At 46.4% G+C, this 18,996-nt stretch overlaps 1 pseudogene; it reads right to left on the reverse strand.

The window, feature by feature from the left end:
• LOC112444751 (small ribosomal subunit protein uS2-like) overlaps positions 1-732 on the reverse strand; it is a 35,068-nt pseudogene extending 34,336 nt beyond the window's left edge.
• Positions 733-18,996: the final 18,264 nt, after the last annotated feature.

Below are 18,996 nucleotides of genomic sequence, written 5' to 3' on the forward strand. Positions count from 1 at the left end.
AAAGCCTTTCTAACTTCAGTCTCCCTGGCAAGCCTCCCCTCCTGCCTCCGAATGCCTAAGGCACATTATTGATTAATATTACCATCTGATTGAATTCTCTGAGCAGTTGTAGTGGTGGGTCCGCACTGGATTTGTGCTCACATTTGGGCCCCTGCAGCTCCTCTTCAGAGCACAGCAAGTTCACCCGAGCCCTGGCAAAGCAGGGGAAGAGGAGGAAAGCTACACCCAGAGCTGGCTCTGAGTGGGACGAGTTAGGCAAGTCACTTCCCCTTTCTGGCTCTGGGATTTCCGGTCTGAGAAGTAAGATGTTTGGGCTAGATGATTCCTGGGTCTCCTTCCATTGCAGGTCATAGATTTTTAAGTGCAGCATCAAAGCCAAAGGCCTGACTCTCTGCCCACAAGGCTTTGCATGACCAAGAAGTTTTGCATTCTGCCTAGAGCACCGATTTCCTTGTGAATCTGCTTTTGGAACAACTCTTCAAGCTAGGAAGCCTCTCACTGATTTACTTAATATCTGCACACCTACTTTGTCTCCACCCAAACCAACACAATGCCCTCTGCAGTAGGCTGCACTATGGGCCCCAATTCTTCTCTGCTCCCTGTTTCCACAGACAGGATATACTCATACTCATCATCTTCATTGACTTGCTTTGGGCGGCAGAGTGATGGCAGCTGGACCTGGGCTTCCAGAGGCCTTGCATTCTTCTGCTTGCATTTTGGTCCCTCTGCCATCTCAGTGAGACAAATAAGCCCAAGTGGCCCACTGGCCCCAGGAGATGATGAGGATCCAGTGACAATAAGCTCCTCCCAACCAACCCCTCCTGGATCACCTGCTTCCAGCTACTCTGCAGACCCAGGAGCTGAATCAGAATTTTGTTATCAGCTGCTGAGACCCTCTGACTGTGTGTTACTCTGCATTTATTGTGGCCACAGTTAACTGAAGCAGACTCTCAGAAAGAAACAGACCTCATCTCTGGATGGGTTGGTGGTGATCTTGCCAATACTTCACCCACCATCCCCAATCCAACATGTGACCTCTCATCTCTTGCATTTTACACACTAGTGAGGACGGGGGACTCGGTCTATCCTGTGGCAGCCCGTGTCACACTTAGAAATATGCTGAATGTCTCTATCATGAGTCAGAGTCCCTCTTTTAACTTCCACCTGTTGACGCTCAGGACCACACAGGATAGATCCATCTTCTTTCTTCCCAACAGCTGCTCAGAGGTGTGAACTGTACTCTCACGTCCTCCTCAGTCTGCTTCTTCTTGTTTAACTTCCTAGCCCCACTGCCTCCTGCTGCTTCTTGCCCCCGTTCAACATTCCAGCCAGCCTTCTGTCATTCCTGCAGCTTCACTGACCTGGGGCAGCTCTGTCTTCCTCCCTTGCTCCATGTGCTCAGAGCAACACACACACTGGCAGCTGTGATCAAAGTAGAGAAGCCCAGGGCCATCACCGCCCTCCTCCTGACATTGCTGATGTTCCTGAAGTGAGAGAAGTGGCAGCCACAGACACGGATGTGGCCCCAGCCCCACCCAGCCATGGACAAGCCCAAGCCATTTTCACATGTACAGGGCCACGCCAGGCCCCTACCCTCCTGAAACCGTGGATTTTCAAGTGTTTCAAGGCATTTGAAAGAAAGGTATCAATGCTCTTTTTACTGTGCTTGCTGCCTGAGTTTTCAGAAGCAGGGAAGTCTTGTAAGCTGGGCCTGCAGCGGGCAGTGAAAACTGAGCCCCTCATTCTTAGGAGCCCCTCGTTCCTGAGAAATGGGAGGCAGACCAGGCTCTCTCAGGTCAGTAACACCCAGTTCATCTCAGAGTCTCTCCACCCCTGGACTGGTGGATAAGCACCCTCTTAGGACCCGCTGGAGCCAGGGAGGTAGGCTGAGATGAGCTGGAACCAATTTCACAAAGATTTTTCAGTGCAATCTCTGACACCCACGACTTCATCATCAAGTACTCGGGCACTTGGCTGGAGTCTGGCAGCACTGTGAGCACGTGCAGACCCTGGGCGCCTGGAGGTTGGTGCGTTGCAGAGCACAGACCATTGGGACCACAATTGGAGCACAGCCTTGTTTACAGAAAATGATTTTCAGTGTCCTGGGCGCGTCCAAGGCCCTGTTCCAGGGGTCTGGTAAAGCAAGGAACCTGAGTGACTGCCCTGGCTGAAGCAGGCCTGCCTGCCCTAGAAACACATCTTGACTTCATGCCTCTTTTGTGGTGGCTGTTTTGTTATCCACTATCCAGCTTAGGGGGTGATACTGGGGCAGTGGCCTCTTTTCATGCCTGGGCTGAGTCTTGTTAGATGTTACAAAATTCAGGGCTGGAAAGGATGTGAAAGATCATTCCATACAATATAGGCTGAATATTTTGTCTACAGCCTATCTCTCTTACAGTCCTCCAATCAAAGGAAGTTCATTACCTGCCCCAAACAGCTTACAACGATTTGATATTGCCTCCCTGCGGCCTCCACCCACTGATCCCCACTCTGGCTCCTACAATCACATAAATCAAGTCCTGCTTCCATAACGAGCTCATCGGTGAAGACACAAACCACAGCCCTCCTGTACTCTCTTCTTCAAGGCAAATGGCCCCAGTCCCCCTCTGTACTGTCTGCACAGTCCTTGTACAGCCAGCTTTCTGGCCTGTCACACCCTGGGTTCCCTTCTACAGATGTTTCAAGAGGAAATAACCTCTGGTGTCCAAGAGACTTGGTCCAATAACCAAGAATGGTGTGGCAGCTAGAGCCTTAGACAAAGAAGTGGACCAGCTAGATTGATGCTTACGCTATCTCTTACAACATCTGTTCTCTTAGGCCTGTCCACTCTCCTGGAACATGGGATGGTCCGGGTGCTGTAAGAGGCATAAACGTGTAAATCCAGTGAGATTACTGACATGGGGCTGAGTGTAGACCCTCACTGTGACCCTCAATGCTAGTGCATTGATACCAGTGTTCCATCACTGCTATTGACAAAGAAGGGCCATCCTTGGACTGGGAGGAATCAGTCTTGATATCTGCTCCTTCTAAGGGTTAGCTGTGATTCATCCTGTAGATAGATACAATTGAGTGAGCCAAGATCCACAGGAAGGGCCTTTGCCAAGTGTCATAGTCAGGGTTCTCCAGAGAAACAGAACCAATAGGAGACAGATGTATATAAAAACAGATATAGATAGAGAGAAGATTAGATAGACAAGTAGATAGATAAAGATTTTTGTTTAGTTGCTAAGTTATGTATGACTCTTTTGTGACTCCATGGACTGTAGCCCTCCAGAACTCTCTGTCCATGGGATTTTCTAGGCAAGAGTGCTGGAGTGGGTTAACATTTCCTCCTCCAGAGGATCTTCCCAACCCAGAGATTGGACCTTGGTCTCTTATATTAGCAGGCAGAGTTTTTATCACTGAGCCACCAGGGAAACTTAGATAGAAGATAAGTAGATAGATAGATATGTAGATAGATGTTAATAAAGATAGATTTATTATAAGGAGTTGGCCCATATGATTGTAGGGAATTGGCAAGTCCAAAATCTGATGGGGGAGGCTTGCCGACATAGGAGAGAGTTGTAGTTTGGATCCAAAGGCAGTCTTTTGAAGAACTAGGAAGAGCTAGTATTGCAGATGAAGTCCAAAGGCAGCCCACCGGAGAATTCCTTCTTACATAGAGGAGACGGATTTTTAGTTCTATTGAGGCCTTCCCCTGATTGGACAAGGCCCATCCACATGATGAGGGGAATCTACTGTACTCAATGTCTGCCTTTTTCAATGTACATCTCACCCAAAAACACCCTCAACCGAAACATCCAGAATAATGTTTGGCCACATAACTGGGTACCAAGTTATGTGGTACACATAAAGCCAAGTTGACACATAAAACTAACCATCCCATCCAGCTAGCCTCCCATCCAAGGACAGGGCACATAGAATGCAAGAGGGACTTGGGATGCAGTCCTACTTGGCTGGGATTTTTTTTTTTTAAGGAAAAAAATTGTTCCTCAAACCTCAGGGGGTTTCTCACATTTATATGAACTAAAAACAATGCCTGACTCACAGCAGGACTGAAAAATGAAAATGGTTACAAAATGTAGCACAGCCATCCAGCCATCAAAACTGATGTCCTGTATATGAATACTTCACTGGGAAGATGTTCATAATATACACATTTTTCAAAAGTTATAATGTAGTTTGTATAATGTAATAATGATTTATAGTAAAGATATAGGTTGTATTCGGTAAGGTCCAGATATGCAAATGATGCCACCCTTATGGTGAAACTGAAGATGAACTAAAGGGCCTCTTGATTAAAGTGAAAGACAAGAGTGAAAAAGCTGGCTTAAAACTCAACATTCAAAAAACTAAGATCATGGCATCTGGTCCCATCACTTCATGGCAACTAGATGGGGCAATGGAAAGAGTGAGAGACTATGTTATTGGGCTCCAAAATCACTGCAGAGAGTGACTGCAGCCATGAAATTAAAAGACGCTTGCTCCTTGGAAGAAAAGCTATGACAAACCTAGACAGCATATTAAAAAGCAGAGACATTACTTTACCAACAAAGGTCTGTAATATCAAAGCTATAGTTTTTCCAGTGGTCATGTATGGATGTGAGAGTTGAACCAGAAAGAAAGCTGAGTGCTGAAGAATTGATGCTTTTGAACTGTGGTGTTGGAAAAGACTCTTGAGAGTCCCTTGGACTGCAAGGAGATCCAACTAGTCCCTCCTAAGGAAATCAGTCCTGAATATTCATTGGAAGGACTGATCCTGAAGCTGAAGCTCCAGTTACTTTGGCCATCTGATGTGAAGAACTGACTCACTGGAAAAGACCCTGATGCTGGGAAAGATTGAAGGCAGGAGGAGAAGGGGATGACAGAGGATGAGATGGTTGGATGGCATCACCGATTTGATGGACATGAGTTTGAGCAAGCTCCGGGAGTTGATGATGGACAGGGAAGCCTGGTATGCTGCAGTCCATGGGGTCGCCAAGAGTTGGACACGATTTAGTGACTGAAATGAACTGAACTAAAGGGTTAACAGCATACTAGATATTGGAATTACATGTTGTTTGCCTTCCTTTTACTGGCACAGACTATATAATATTGCCATTAAGATCTGGTGCCAATGAAAATCTTGTACCAAAGATTATATGCTAAAAAAGCAATAAACGAATAAAAGATCTTCAGGTAAACACAATTTTTATATAGTCATTTCTATCACCTAAAGATTCAGAAACCTCCAAAATATATTTGGCACCAACTCCTTTGTCTGAGTTATGTTCCAGCTAAATTTAACTAAACTTTTACCTGCCAGAGCCTGTGGGTCTTGTTGGTGTTGCTATTTTGGTTTAAAAGTGTTTCTGATAAGATTTTAAGCACTTCATAAAAACTAGTAAGTACTGTACACATATTAGTTATTTCTAGAAGATATTCTATTCTTAGACACTGGCCACAATTAATTCCTTCTCAGTCCTGTTTACAAACAGCCTTTTTTTTTTTTTTTTTTTTTTGCTCTCAGCTGTCACTTCAGCTAAATCCTCAGGGCTCTTATCTTTTGTTATTTCACAATAATTATGTGTCTGAGGCTCCCTGAAGGAAGAAGCATCTCTTCTCTTCTCTGAGGTCACACAAATGGGCTTTATCACAGCTGTTTCTCACTTTCTGGTAAATGGAGCCTCATTGTATGTCAGGGTTTCTCAGCCTTAGTACTGCTGCCATTCAAGGCTGGAGAATTTCTTGTTGTGGGCACTGCTCTGTGCATGGTATGATGTTTAGCATCATCTCTGGCCTCTACCCACTAGATCCCCGTAGTTAACTCCAAATCATGACAGCCCAAAACATCTCCAGACGTTTATCCCAAATACCCCTCCTGGTTGGAAACTATTGCCATATGTCATTAACTTTCCACATACTCCAGAAAAATAGGGATGAGAGAGGATGATCAGATAAGCATGTGGAGGGACAGAAAAAGGCCTTGGCTCATGTGGTCCCTCCTATGCCTCCTCCCCATGCCAGTCTGATTGGCTCTGATTGACCGTATGTCTCTGGGACCCAGCTAAGTGCTTGCCTGCACAGATACACACTGCCATGGGCATGACACGTAGCTCCTGGGAGCATCATTCTGAGACAGGCAGCATCAGCACAGAGGCCATGTAGAAGTCTGCAGGAAAGAGGAAGCTACAAGAGAGTGAGGAAAATGTCTATACATTTGCAAGTCATTCAAAGAGCCAGAGGAAAATAAAACCAAACAGGTGATGGGGGAAGGAGGATGCCTCCTGTTGGGCTCAGGCCTTAGCTGGGCTGGGTCTGGCCCCCTCACGGTTATCCCCTTGGACACTCTTATTACCTTTTTCCACACCCATTCCCTGAGAGCTGGGCCTGCTGTCAGGGAGGTCGTTTTAGCAATAGAAGGACTGGGGAAAAAGGAAAGGAAAATGCACTCCTTGAAATAGATGGGGAAACAGTGGAAACAGTGTCAGACTTTATTTTGGGGGGCTCCCAAATCACTGCAGATGGTGACTTCAGCCATGAAATTAAAAGACACTTACTCCTTGGAAGAAAAGTTATGACCAACCTAGATAGCATATTGAAAAGCAGAGACATTACTTTGCCAACAAAGGTCTGTCTAGTCAGGGCTATGGTTTTTCCTGTGGTCATGTATGGATGTGAGAGTTGGACTGTGAAAAAAGCTGAGCGCCGAAAAATTGATGCTTTTGAACTGTGGTATTGGAGAAGACTCTTGAGAGTCCCTTGGACTGCAAGGAGATCCAACCAGTCCATTCTGAAGGAGATCAGCCCTGGGATTTCTTTGGAAGGACTGATGCTAAAGCTGAAACTCCAATACTTTGGCCACCTCATGCAAAGAGTTGATTCATTGGAAAAGACTCTGATGCTGGGAAGGATTAGGGGCAGGAGGAGAAGGGGACGACAGAAGATGAGATGCTTAGATGGCATCACCGACCTAATGGACATTAGTCTGAGTGAACTCCGGGAGATGGTGATGGACAGGGAGGCCTGGTGTGCTGTGATTCATGGGGTTGCAAACTGTCAGACACAGCTGAGCGACTGAACTGAACTGAACTGAAGGCTTCCCTGGTGGCTCAGTGGTAAAGACTCTGCCTGCCGGGGTTCAATCCCTGAGTCAGGAAGATCCCCTGGAGAAGGAAATGGCAACCCATTCCAGTCTTCTTTTCTGGTAAATCCCATGTACAGAGGAGACTGGCAGCCTACAGTCCATGGGATCACAGAGAGTCAGACACGATTTAGTGATTAAATAACAACAAGGCTTACAAAGATGAGCACCTTGCCATGTGCTTATTTTCCATCCATATATCTCCTTTCATAAAGCATCTATTCAGATATTTTGCCCACTTTTTATTGAGTTGTTTTCTTATTACTGATTTCTGAAATTATTTAAATATCCAGCTACACAAGCTTTACATACTCTCAGTCTGTGGCTTACTTTTCATTCTATTGACAGTGCTTTTCGAAAAGCAGACATTTTTAATTTTGATGAGATCTGGCTTATCAACTTGTTTCATAATCATAAAATTATTCATTTAAAACAAGGAAAGTTGGAACTTTTCTGGCAGTTCAATGGTCAAGAATCCATCCTTCCAATTCAGGGAGTGAGGGTTCGATCCCTGGTCAGGGAATTAAGATCTCACATTCTGCATGGTGAGGCCAAAAATAAACAAACAAGGACAGCTGAGTGGTTTACAAGATCCAATCATTTATGTGGCGCCTACCATGTGCCAAGAAGTGTTTGGCCCCATGGGTAAGGGTGAAAAACATGATCCCTAGTTTCTGAGTGCTCAGAGCTTAGGAGGGGAGTGGAAATGAGTGCTTGTAATATTAGGTAAGCGTTATCAGTGCTGCAGAGAGGAACAAAGAAGATAATGGAATTCATAGGAAAAAAGATACAAGAAGGTGGAGTGGGCATTTTGAACTAGGTCATGCCCTGAACTATAATACACAGAGAAAACATTTCTTGCTTTTGTTTCTGAAAAGGCCATCTTGGCCATTTGTCTTTCCTCTGAGCAGAGGATGAAATATTGGGCAACAGACAACTTAAAACAGGAAAGGTTTGTGTCAAATGTGGAGAAGAGCTTGACCAGAGAGGATATCAAGAGGAGGGAAACAAGACAGAGAAAAAAGAGGAAAAAAAAAAAAAGGTTAGTAGCAAAGAAATATCAAGGGAAGTCTCTACTCATAAAATAGAAATTAATGGATTACAGAGCAAGGACATTAAGAAAGATCTTTAAGAGGTTACAGGAAATGGGAGAATTAGGGCAAAGCTGAGCTGTCATGTGGAACATTTTACATAACAAACTACTGGTTAAAGCTAATATAAGCTTTATATTATAAAGGGTAAGGGACAACATGTGCTCAAGAGAGATGAAATGAGAGAAGATATAACACTTGGGATCCAAGCCATGACACAGATCAGCTCACTTCGCTGAGTTCCCTGTGCTGCTCTAGGCCAGGCATCCTCTGGAGCTTACACATGAACTTGGCATGGAAGCTTCCAGTCCATCCTGATTTGGGTGATGGGGAATGTGCTTTTTCTTCTTTTTTTTATTGCAACACCTTAGGGAGACCTTTTCATGTCATTATTTACTCTGGAAGTTGCTTCGTTTAAAACATTAGAAATCAGGGGTTTCCAAAATCTTTTCTTCTGCTGTGATGTAGCTCAGAGCTGTGATAGAGTGGGAATGGTGAGAATGGCAAAGCAGATTGGTGCTCAGAGAAAGAAGTCACGCCTTGGATGCTCAGTGGAACTTGCCCCAGCATCTGATGGCCAGCATGCTGACGGGAGGGTTGAGGACAGGCAGAGTGAGAGATGCCAAGCTGGTGGAGAATTTCCACCTCAAGTGTAAACCGTATATGATCACCAATGAAGACGTCCTCTGCATTTGGAATCAAAGCCTGGCCACGACCACTCCAATATGGAGCAACAGGGACTCCAGGACAGCGAGTGGTAGAGAGAAGAGAAAACAACGTCAAAGCAAGATGAGAAGCAGACAATGCCATGGCTGCGTGAGGTCTTTTGTCTTCTGTCTCCGTAGAGTGAGCACCAAAGCTGAGCGGTGTCTCTGCGCTTCGTCTGTGTCATTGAGCGTTAATACATACTTCATCTCAAGCAACAACCTCATTCATGGCAACTATCTTATTTAGGATTAAAACTGCAACTGAAAAAAAAAAAAGTAAAGCATAACAGTGACTTACACAAGATAGAAGCTTATTTATTTTTTATGTGAAAGTAGGTCATGCCAATATAGCACCCCACTGTGTCAGAGACCCAAGAACCTTCTAGATCTCCACCTTGCCATCCTTGCAGTGTGGCCCTTGCCCTGATAGTCCAAGGTGGCATTTATGTTCCAGGACAGAGAAAATGATGGAGAAGAAGGGATGAAGTATGCACACTGGCTCTCCTCCTTAGCAAAGATCCTGGAAGTTATCACACAACATTGCTGCTGCTGTCCCATTGGTCAGGACTTGGCCACATGGCTGTGCAACAGAGGCTGGGAGGTGTCATCCTGGTTCAGGGCAGCCATGCAAGCCACCCTCTTAAACACTCATTCATATGGGAGAAGGGGACATGGATATGGGGTGACAATATCTGCCACTTGGGGCCTCCCTGGTGGCTCAGATGGTAAAGAATCTGCCTGCAACGCAGGAGACCCGGGTTCAATCCCTGGTCCAGTAGATCTCCTGGAGAATGGAATGGCAACCCACTCCAGGATTCTTGCCTAGAGAATCCCATGGACAGAGGAGCCCAGTGGGCTACAGTCCATGGAGTTGAAAAGAGTCAGACATGACTGAGTGACTAACACGTTCACTTCATCTGCCACATTGGCCAACCCTTTACAAAGCCATAAATTAGGGGGAAAGTAGAGACATTGCAATGGGTAGTTGTGGCTTCTGGTCTCCAGGGAGGGCACACTTTTCTAGGTGGACATAATTCTCCAGTAGAAACATTCCAGGAACGCAAACAGGGAAGTTGTAGGATTTCAGAGAGAGTCATAGGATGATGTTAGAAAGGGAAAGCAAGTGAAAACTCATGTTCCGGGCACATGTTCTCTCCTGGAGCTCAGGACCTTAATGAGGAAACAGGCAGCCATTTGAGAGTCTGCACTGACAGAAAAAGGAAATAAGAGCAAGGGATGACTGGAGTTGGGGATGGCATTTGAGGAGCCAAGGATCAAATCAAGTTGGGATGTTTTGTCTTTCAGTGGTGGGAAAAGAGCTGCACACGGAACAAGCTTTTCCTGAACACGTGCTGTGTGCAGGTCTCCTCTTGGGACCTTGGGATGAAGGAAGAGAAAGAAAATAGAGCCCCTGCCCTCAGAGAGCCTCCAGTCTGGGAACGTAAACTCGCATATCCGTGATGCCTGATAACTCTCTTGAACTCACTGCTGCAAAAATGGCTTCTCGGCGTGTAAACAAGGTATCTGAACTCTTTACCAAGCAAGTGTTGAATGTGTTTGGTAGCTCAAGTTCTGGCATCAGAGAGTGGCTTTCAACCCTATGTCTGTCACTTACAGGCTGATCCACTCATCCTGGTTTGCCTGGGACCTCCCCAGTTTAGCACTGAAAAGCCCCCATCCTGGGCACCCCAGCTTCTTATAGATTTTGTGTCCTTGGGCAAATCACTTGATCTCTTTGAACCTCAGTTTCTTTAACTGTAACATGCAAATAGTAATTCTGATCTATTATGACTGTTGTGATAGTTAAATGGGGATGCATTAAGAGAGTCTAGCAGAGCACGTGGTTCTGCAAGTGTTAATATTATCATTTATTATTACTGCTGTTATAACAGTCATGGATTTGATGGATTCACATTCATTTTACCTCCCTTTTCCTGGACAGCAACTGCATGCTGTCCTGGAAAACGTGAAACTGACTGTGATGGTTCATAATATGTTTCTATGAATGGCAAAGAGCTACTGTTGTTGAGGAATTTTCTTCTCAAATGTAATATAGATTTCTAACTTCCCCTTTTTACTTTCTCTGTATACTAATCTTTTTTTCCTTTTCGTTGTCATGGGATCTGAAATGACACTACCCGTGAACAGTCATGTAAAACAATTGTCTGAAACATTATAATAAATTTGTTTTTAAAAGGCAAATTCAGAAAGGAATGATAGGGAATTTTTTCTTAATGTTCCTGTTTTTATGCATTCCTTCTTTCAACAGATATTTAATTGTGCAATTATTAGTAGTCAAGCAACATGCTAGATGCTGGATACACAGACTGAAGAGCCCTAGTCCCAGCCCATAAGGATTTCACCAAGGGAGACGGGCATATAAGAAATGTTCATGTGTGCATGCTCAGTCGCTCAGTCCTGTCAGACTCTTTGTGACCCCATGGGCTCTAGCCTGCCAGCCTCTTCTATCTATGGAATCTTCCAGGCAAGAATACTGGAGTGGGTTGCCACTTCCTACTCCAGGGCATCTTCCCAACACAGGGATTGAACCTGTGTCTCCTGCATTGGCGGGTGGATTCTTTGCCGCTGAGCCACCTGGGAAGCCCCAGGAAATGTCCATCACTGCGCAATAGAGGCAGAGATGGAAGGACTCCTCTGGTCAATGAGAAACCTTCCCTGTACTTGGTGGAGTCAGGTAGAGTTTCTAAAAGAAGTGATGGATGAGCTAGCCCCTGCATCCCAGGTGGAAGGAAATGGGGGCAGATCTAGGTAGAGGGCAACATGTGGACAAAGGCACTGAAATAAAAAGCCCCAGAGTCACCCAGGTTCTGTTGGGTTCTGACTTGAAAAGTGATGGAGACCTTATTTGCAAATCCATCCACCAAATATTTGCTAAGCGACTAATACATGGATGGCATCATTAAGTACCATTTATACACAAGACACAGACTGTCCTTGGAAAGCTCAGAGTAGGGCTTAGGAAGGGAAATAAGATACGCACACAAATAACCAAGATGAGTTACCTCTGATGGACTGAAAGTTCGTGTCCTCTCAAAATTCATAAATTGCAGTGTTAACCCCAGCATGGGTGTATCTAGAGATGGGGTCTCTAACAAAGTCACTTAGAAGGAGGTCATGACAGGGGCTCTGATCCTCCTGGACTTGTGTCCTTATAAGAAGGGAGGCACAGAGCTCTCGTCCTCACTGTCTCTTAACGCACGCCACAAGGAAAGGCCACACGAGGACAGATGAGAACGCAGCAGCTGTAAAGCAGAAGGCAGGCCCTCCTGAGAAACCACGCTGGCCAGAACCTTGATCTTGGGCTTCTAGCCACTCAAACTGGGAGAAAATACATTTCTGTTGTTTAAGTCACCGAAGTCTGTGATATGTTATTATGACAACCTGAACAGACTAAGACCTGTGGTGTGCCATAAGGGGGAGGAAAAAGTGGCCCAGAGCTGGGGAGGAGGGAAGATAAGTACTGGCTGGGGGAGCAGGACTTGCTGGGGGAAGTGACCTTGAACTGAGCCTTAAACATGTGGAAGCACTTAGATTTAGGTGAAATTGATAGTGGAAGGACATTCCTGCTAAAGGAAATGTTACAGGCTAGGCTAGCAAGAGGAAAACGCACTCCCTTCCATTTACCTGGAGAGTCTGCTGTGTGTGATATGAAGAGTGTGGGACATGCTGGGTCACGTTGTAAAGGGGCTCTGAAAGCCAGGTGAAGACCGTGGGCTTCCTTAAGGAAGCCCTGAGGACGCACTGCTGATTTAGGCAAGTGGAGTTCTGTCTTGTACTGTGTCTTCAGCAGAGTAATCTCGAGATCTCAGACCTAGTTAATGAGGGTTCAGCCCAGGGCAGCAGCCTTGGGAGGGAGAGCCAGGAGGTGGCAACAACCACATCTTGCATCTGTTGGATGCGGACGAGAGGAGAGTGAGAAAGAAATAGTCATTATCACAGAAAGTCGAAAACATGTTCATAAAATCGTCTTGCTGACTTGTCAGTTTCCAGATTGCGTGCTCCTAGAACATCTTGAGGATGAAAAGACTTAAATGGAATGGTTAACATCAGGACTCAGGACACTGGCTCTTCCTGCCACCACCCAGTTTCAAGCCTGAGTGATGAGGCCACTAAAAGTGACCGCGTGACCAAGACTAGAATGAACTTTGGGGCGGTGTAATTCTTTCCTTCTAGCCACAGGGCCTGAGGTGCACAAGCCACTGGGAAGGCACTACCACGACCTCTCTGAGAAGTGGAAGCTGAGAGAGTGGATTCAGAGGAACATCCTTGTATGGAGGCAGCAGAAGACATAGCCCTGGGGTCAGCCCACATTTCAAAGGTTAGGGAAGGAAGGAGAAACCCAAGAAAAGGCTTTAGGATAATCAGGAAGCAAACCAGTATGATGTCAGATCAGCAGCCATCTTTCATCATTTCATGAAAGAACTTGATCAATAGCTGTCAATTCTAGAAAACGTGAACTTTAAAGTACACATTTATGGGACTTCCCTGGTGCTCCAGTGGTTAAGAATCCATCTTCCAATGCAGGAGACACAGGTTTTATCCCTGGTTGGAGAACTAAGATCTCCTATGCTAAGGAGCAACTAAGCCACAACCACCAAGCCTGCACACCTCAACTACAGAGCCTGCAGGCCACAACGAAGATCTCATGAGCCGCAACTAAGACCCAACCCAGCTGTGTGTGTGTTGTCACTTCAGGCTTGTCTGACTCTTTGCAATGCTATGAACTGTAGCCCACCAGGCTCCTCCCTCCATGGGATTCTCCAGGCAAGAATACTGGAGCAGATTGTCATGCCCTCCTCCAGGGAATCTTCCTGATCCAAGGATCTAACCCATGTCCCTTATGTCGCCTGTATTGGCAGGTGTGTTCTTTACCACTAGCTCACCTGAGAAACCTATATATATATATATTTCAAATCCTGAAAGATGATGCTGCGAAAGTGCTGCACTCAATATGCCAGCAAATTTGTAAAGCTCAGCAGTGGCCACAGGACTGGAAAAGGTCAGTTTCATTCCAATCCCAAAGAAAGGCAATGCCAAAGAATGCTCAAACTACCGCACAACTGCACTCATCTCACACGCTAGTAAAGTAATGCTCAAAATTTTCCAAGCCAGGCTTCAGCAATATGTGAACCGTGAACTTCCTGATGTTCAAGCTGGTTTTAGAAAAGGCAGAAGAACTAGAGATCAAATTGCCAACATCCGCTGGATCATCAAAAAAGCAAGAGGGTTCCAGAAAAACATCTATTTCTGCTTTATTGACTATGCCAAAGCCTTTGACTGTGTGGATCACAATAAACTGAGGACAATTCTGAAAGAGATGGGAATACCAGACCACCTGACCTGCCTCTTGAGAAATCTGTATGCAGGTCAGGAAGCAACAGTTAGAACTGGACATGGAACAACAGACTGGTTCCAAATAGGAAAAGGAGTATGTCAAGGCTGTATATTATCACCCTGCTTATTTAACTTATATGCAGAGTACATCATGAGAAACGCTGGACTGGAAGAAACACAAGCTGGAATCAAGATTGCCAGGAGAAATATCAATCACCTCAGATATGCAGATGACACCACCCTTATGGCAGAAAGTGAAGAGGAACTAAAATGCCTCTTGATGAAAGTGAAAGAGGAGAGTGAAAAAGTTGGCTTCAAGCTCAACATTCAGAAAATTAAGATCATGGCATCCGATCCCATCACTTCATGGGAAATAGATGGGGAAACAGTGGAAAGAGTGTCAGACTTTATTTTTTGGGGGCTCCAAAATCACTGCAGATGGTGACTGCAGCCATGAAATTAAAAGACGCTTACTCCTTGGAAGGAAAGTTATGACCAACCTAGATAGCATATTCAAAAGCAGAGACATTACTTTGCCAACAAAGGTTCGTCTAGTCAAGGCTATGGTTTTTCTGTGGTCATGTATGGATGTGAGAGTTGGACTGTGGAAGAAGGCTGAGTGCCAAAGAATTGATGCTTTTGAACTGTGGTGTTGGAGAAGACTCTTGAGAGTCCCTTGGACTGCAAGGAGATCCAACCAGTCCATTCTGAAGGAGATCAGCCCTGGGATTTCTTTGGAAGGAATGATGATAAAGCTGAAACTCCAGTACTTTGGCCACCTCACGCGAAGCGTTGACTCATTGGAAAAGACTCTGATGGCTGGGAGGGATTGGGGGCAGGAGGAGAAGGGGACGACAGAGGATGAGATGGCTGGATGGCATCACTGACTCGATGGACGTGAGTCTGAGTTAACTCCGGGAGTTGGTGATGGACAGGGAGGCCTGGCGTGCTGTGATTCATGGGGTCACAAAGATTCAGACACGACTGAGGAACTAAACTGAACTGAACTGATATATAAACTATATATGTGTGTGTGTATATATATAACCTATATACATATATAACCTATATACATACATACATACATACATACGATGAGATCAAGCCACTCTGCCACTCCATTCCCTTGGGAGGAGAATAGACAGCCAGCTCCCTGGATAGCTTAACTGTTCCCTGCCTGAGGGCGGGCTTTGGACCAGATGCACACAGAGCCCTGAGAATGAGCCCACACACCTCGGTCTCCTGTACTTCTCATAGACCATTCTGCTACTGGGTGAACAAGAGGTGAGGACAATTTGTGCTTGGGGAAGGTGCTGGAGAATGTCCTGGTTACGGAAAGTCAGACAGCCAATTTCAGAGATGTCGAAGATCCTATACATTGGTTCCTAAACTTAATGTACTAATGGATCATGGGTTTATAACGCAGGAGATCTGAGGTAAGGTCTGAAACTATGCTCATTTCCAAGAGCTTCCAAGTAATGCTGATGTGCCTAGTTTGTCGTTACTGTCGCTGTTCAACTGCTAAGCCGTATCCAACTCTTTGTGACCCCCAACATTAATGTGCCTGGTTACTTGACAACATTTGTAGCTGCAGAGGTCTAGAGCAGAAGGTGGTGGCCCTGGAACCACACATTATATGCCCATGTGTCTTCCTTGATGAGCATAAAGTTCTAGAAAGTTAGAATTAATTGACAACAGTGAAAACTCTCAAGGTTTCCTTTTTAAAAAGCCAGGTTCTGTCTTCTCATATAACCCTCAGGAGCTCTGGCAATACGGGGCCTGCGTTCCCACATGGCAGCTAATGTCTTCATCCTCTAGTCTCCTGAGATCTCACCACCAGGCCTGTTTCACACCTTCGTGGTTTTCCATTCCTGATCCAGAGCAAGCCCCTCATTTGACAGCAGGGAAACCCAGACCAGGAAAGGGCAAGAGGTGACCAGAGTTCTCCCAGGAATCAGCAGCATCTTGTTTCTGCACCTTTGAAAATGTGAACACTGAAAGGGACTTGGTTCCTGTTGAAGAATGACCAAACATACTTGCCCAACATCATGCTGGGGTCCGAGAACAGAGGCTGGAATCCCCCGCCATGCTCCTTGCCCAGGATCTCCAGCAGTGTGCTGCCCTTCATTAGCGAACAGTCCAGGAGAGAGAGCATGGGCAGAAATCACTCATCTCTTTGTGCCCTTCTCCAGATCTGTCCTTTTTGTTTCTTGGGGAGAGGCTGGGACGAGTCAACTCACAAAAATGTGCTTCAACCGAACTGAGATCCTGGAGTTTATCTAATAAGCAGGTTGGGAAAAATGAAAACGCTAATTACTTGAGGGAAAGCTTGGAAAATGAGTCAGCTGATTGGGCCACCAGGCAGCCAGTAGGAGCTGATTTTTTTTTTTTTTTTTTAGAGGATAATGACTTATTCTAGGGGATTTCAGCCATGCACACACACTGCACACATGACAAAAATAATTCCAAGTGTCTGCTAGCAAAATCCCATGCTGCCGAAGAACACATCTGAAAATTAATGTGACGAGCTGGAGGCCCAATTTGCCCCAAGATCAGGAGACAGAGAGAGCTTCCTCCCCAGGAAGTTTCTCGGGGTAGAACCAGAAAGCCCCACTGGAGAATCCAAGGGGACAGCCACCCTACCCAGCGACAATGACCAGAAATCTCACCACCCTCTTTTTTCTGGGCAAAAGGGCGCAGCTTCTGAAGTTACTGTTGGAGGCTGGTGGGGCTGCACGGTAATTGCCTTGTTCTTCCCACCATTAAAATGATAGGTCTGGCTGCTGGGAGTGGTGCTCCTTGGCTGTGAATCCCGTGAACCTCCTGGACTGAGACTTCCCGACTGGGCCCCAAACATGGCTCTTTCTAAAGAGCCCAACGGTGGTGTGGGGTTCACGTGAGTATATTCGACTCCAGACTCCAGGAGCTGGGGACCCCAGGGCACTTGTTCCCACTCCCTGGCCAGCGATGGAATTAATGAAGCCCGACAACCCTGTATGCACGGCACACTCTGGTCCTTTACAGCTCTTTGTCTGCAGCCGGGTTCTTGTCTTTCATTGCCGGCTGCCGCCCTGTCTCTGGGGCTGATGCAGTGCCAGATAATGAACAGTATATCAGCGCCGGCGGAGTGGGGAGGGGGTGCGGGGGAGGGGGTGAGCGCCGGAGCTGAGCCGGCCTGACTTATTATTTCTTCACTCTCAAACAAAACAAAATCATTGGCCTGCCAGGGTCATTAAGGACCCCAGGGTTGTCATAGAAACGACCTTTGGGGCCCGGTGGTTGTTAATGCATGAGTGACTGCCTGCATTGTGTGCTCAGGGAGAGGTCAGAGTTTTGTTGGTGGCTTAAGAAAAGAAAGAAAGAGAGTAAAGAAGAAAGAGAGGCAGCGCAAAGCCCAGGACTGGGCGGCTGACGCTCAGAAAGAAGGGCGTACCCGCCCAGAGTGCTGATTAGACGTCTGGGATCCTGAGCGTTCTGTGCCTAGCACATAGTAGGCCCTCAATAAATGTCTGCAAAGGTAAATGGACGTGTTTGTTGGGTTAAAAATCTCCTCCCATCTCCTCTACCAGTTCCATATCCCTGCCCCCTAGGGGCCTCTTGGCCGGTACACTCTGAGAAGTACTGACACAAGTCATCGCTCCAGCCAGGATTAGCCAACTTGTGTGCGAGTTTCAAGGGGAACTCACACGTCCTCATCTCGCATAGGGTTGTTTCCATGGCTCCAAGGGACTCAGGAGTACCAGGTTGGGAGAGGGTGGGCAGGGGCTGTGACGGGGCAGAAGCAGGAGGGCAGGACCTACGCAGGAAGCCCTGGGCTTTACACATGAGCTTCCAATCCACTTCCTAACCAGGTGATGTGTATCTGCTACCAGGGCGTGTTCTCAGTACCACCCGCATGGTGTAGCTCACCCTCCCGGCTGACAGAGCTCAGCCCCAGGGCTCAGCCCCACCCCCACGCCCCGTTTGCTCCCGGGGTCAAGAAGGAGGGTTTCAGAACCAGCCCTGCCCCTAACTCACTGTGTGTCCCCTGGCAAGCCCTCCCTGCCTCAGTTTCCTGATCTGTCACATTAGAGATGGGCCAGGTGACGTCCATCGCCCACCCCAAGCGTGTTCTGTTGCCTTGGCAAGAGTCTCCCCTGGACTGAGGTTTCTATTTTCCAAGTGGGAAGAACACTTTCTAAGAGTGTTCTTCCCGTGACTGGGATTATGTGATATCTGAGAGGAAACTAAGCCTGGTTGCCTTCTCTGGTCCCTTCCAGTTCTGTTTCCAACAAGAACTAGGGCCCTTCCAAGATCCTCTGATCGGCTGGGGTCCATATAGAACAAACGTGTTGGGATTAGTCTGATTTCCCATCTTCTGAGGGCTTGATCCCCCTCACTGGGCACCCTCCTGCCCTGTTCCAAGTTAACTAGGACACTGTGCCTGCTGCCTGGGCCCCATGTTGCACTTGGAGATTGGACCCACAACCTATGAACAGGGAGATACACCCACTGAGCATTAACTGCACAAGAGCCTCCTTTTTAAAATTAATTTCAAGGATCTGTCTGCTCTGCTTCCTATTAATATTTCCAAGGCAGGTTCTCAGATTTTGCCCAGACAGACCAGACTGTCACTCACAGAATCCCTTCATCAGCTCATGGGTTCAAAAACACAATGACTGCAAAAGCTAGGTCTCTAACATGCACCAGGAATAAGCAAACGCAGCATCTTGGTGAATCA

This window comes from Bos taurus, chromosome 28 (genome assembly GCF_002263795.3).
Source record: "Bos taurus isolate L1 Dominette 01449 registration number 42190680 breed Hereford chromosome 28, ARS-UCD2.0, whole genome shotgun sequence".
NCBI lineage: Eukaryota > Metazoa > Chordata > Mammalia > Artiodactyla > Bovidae > Bos > Bos taurus.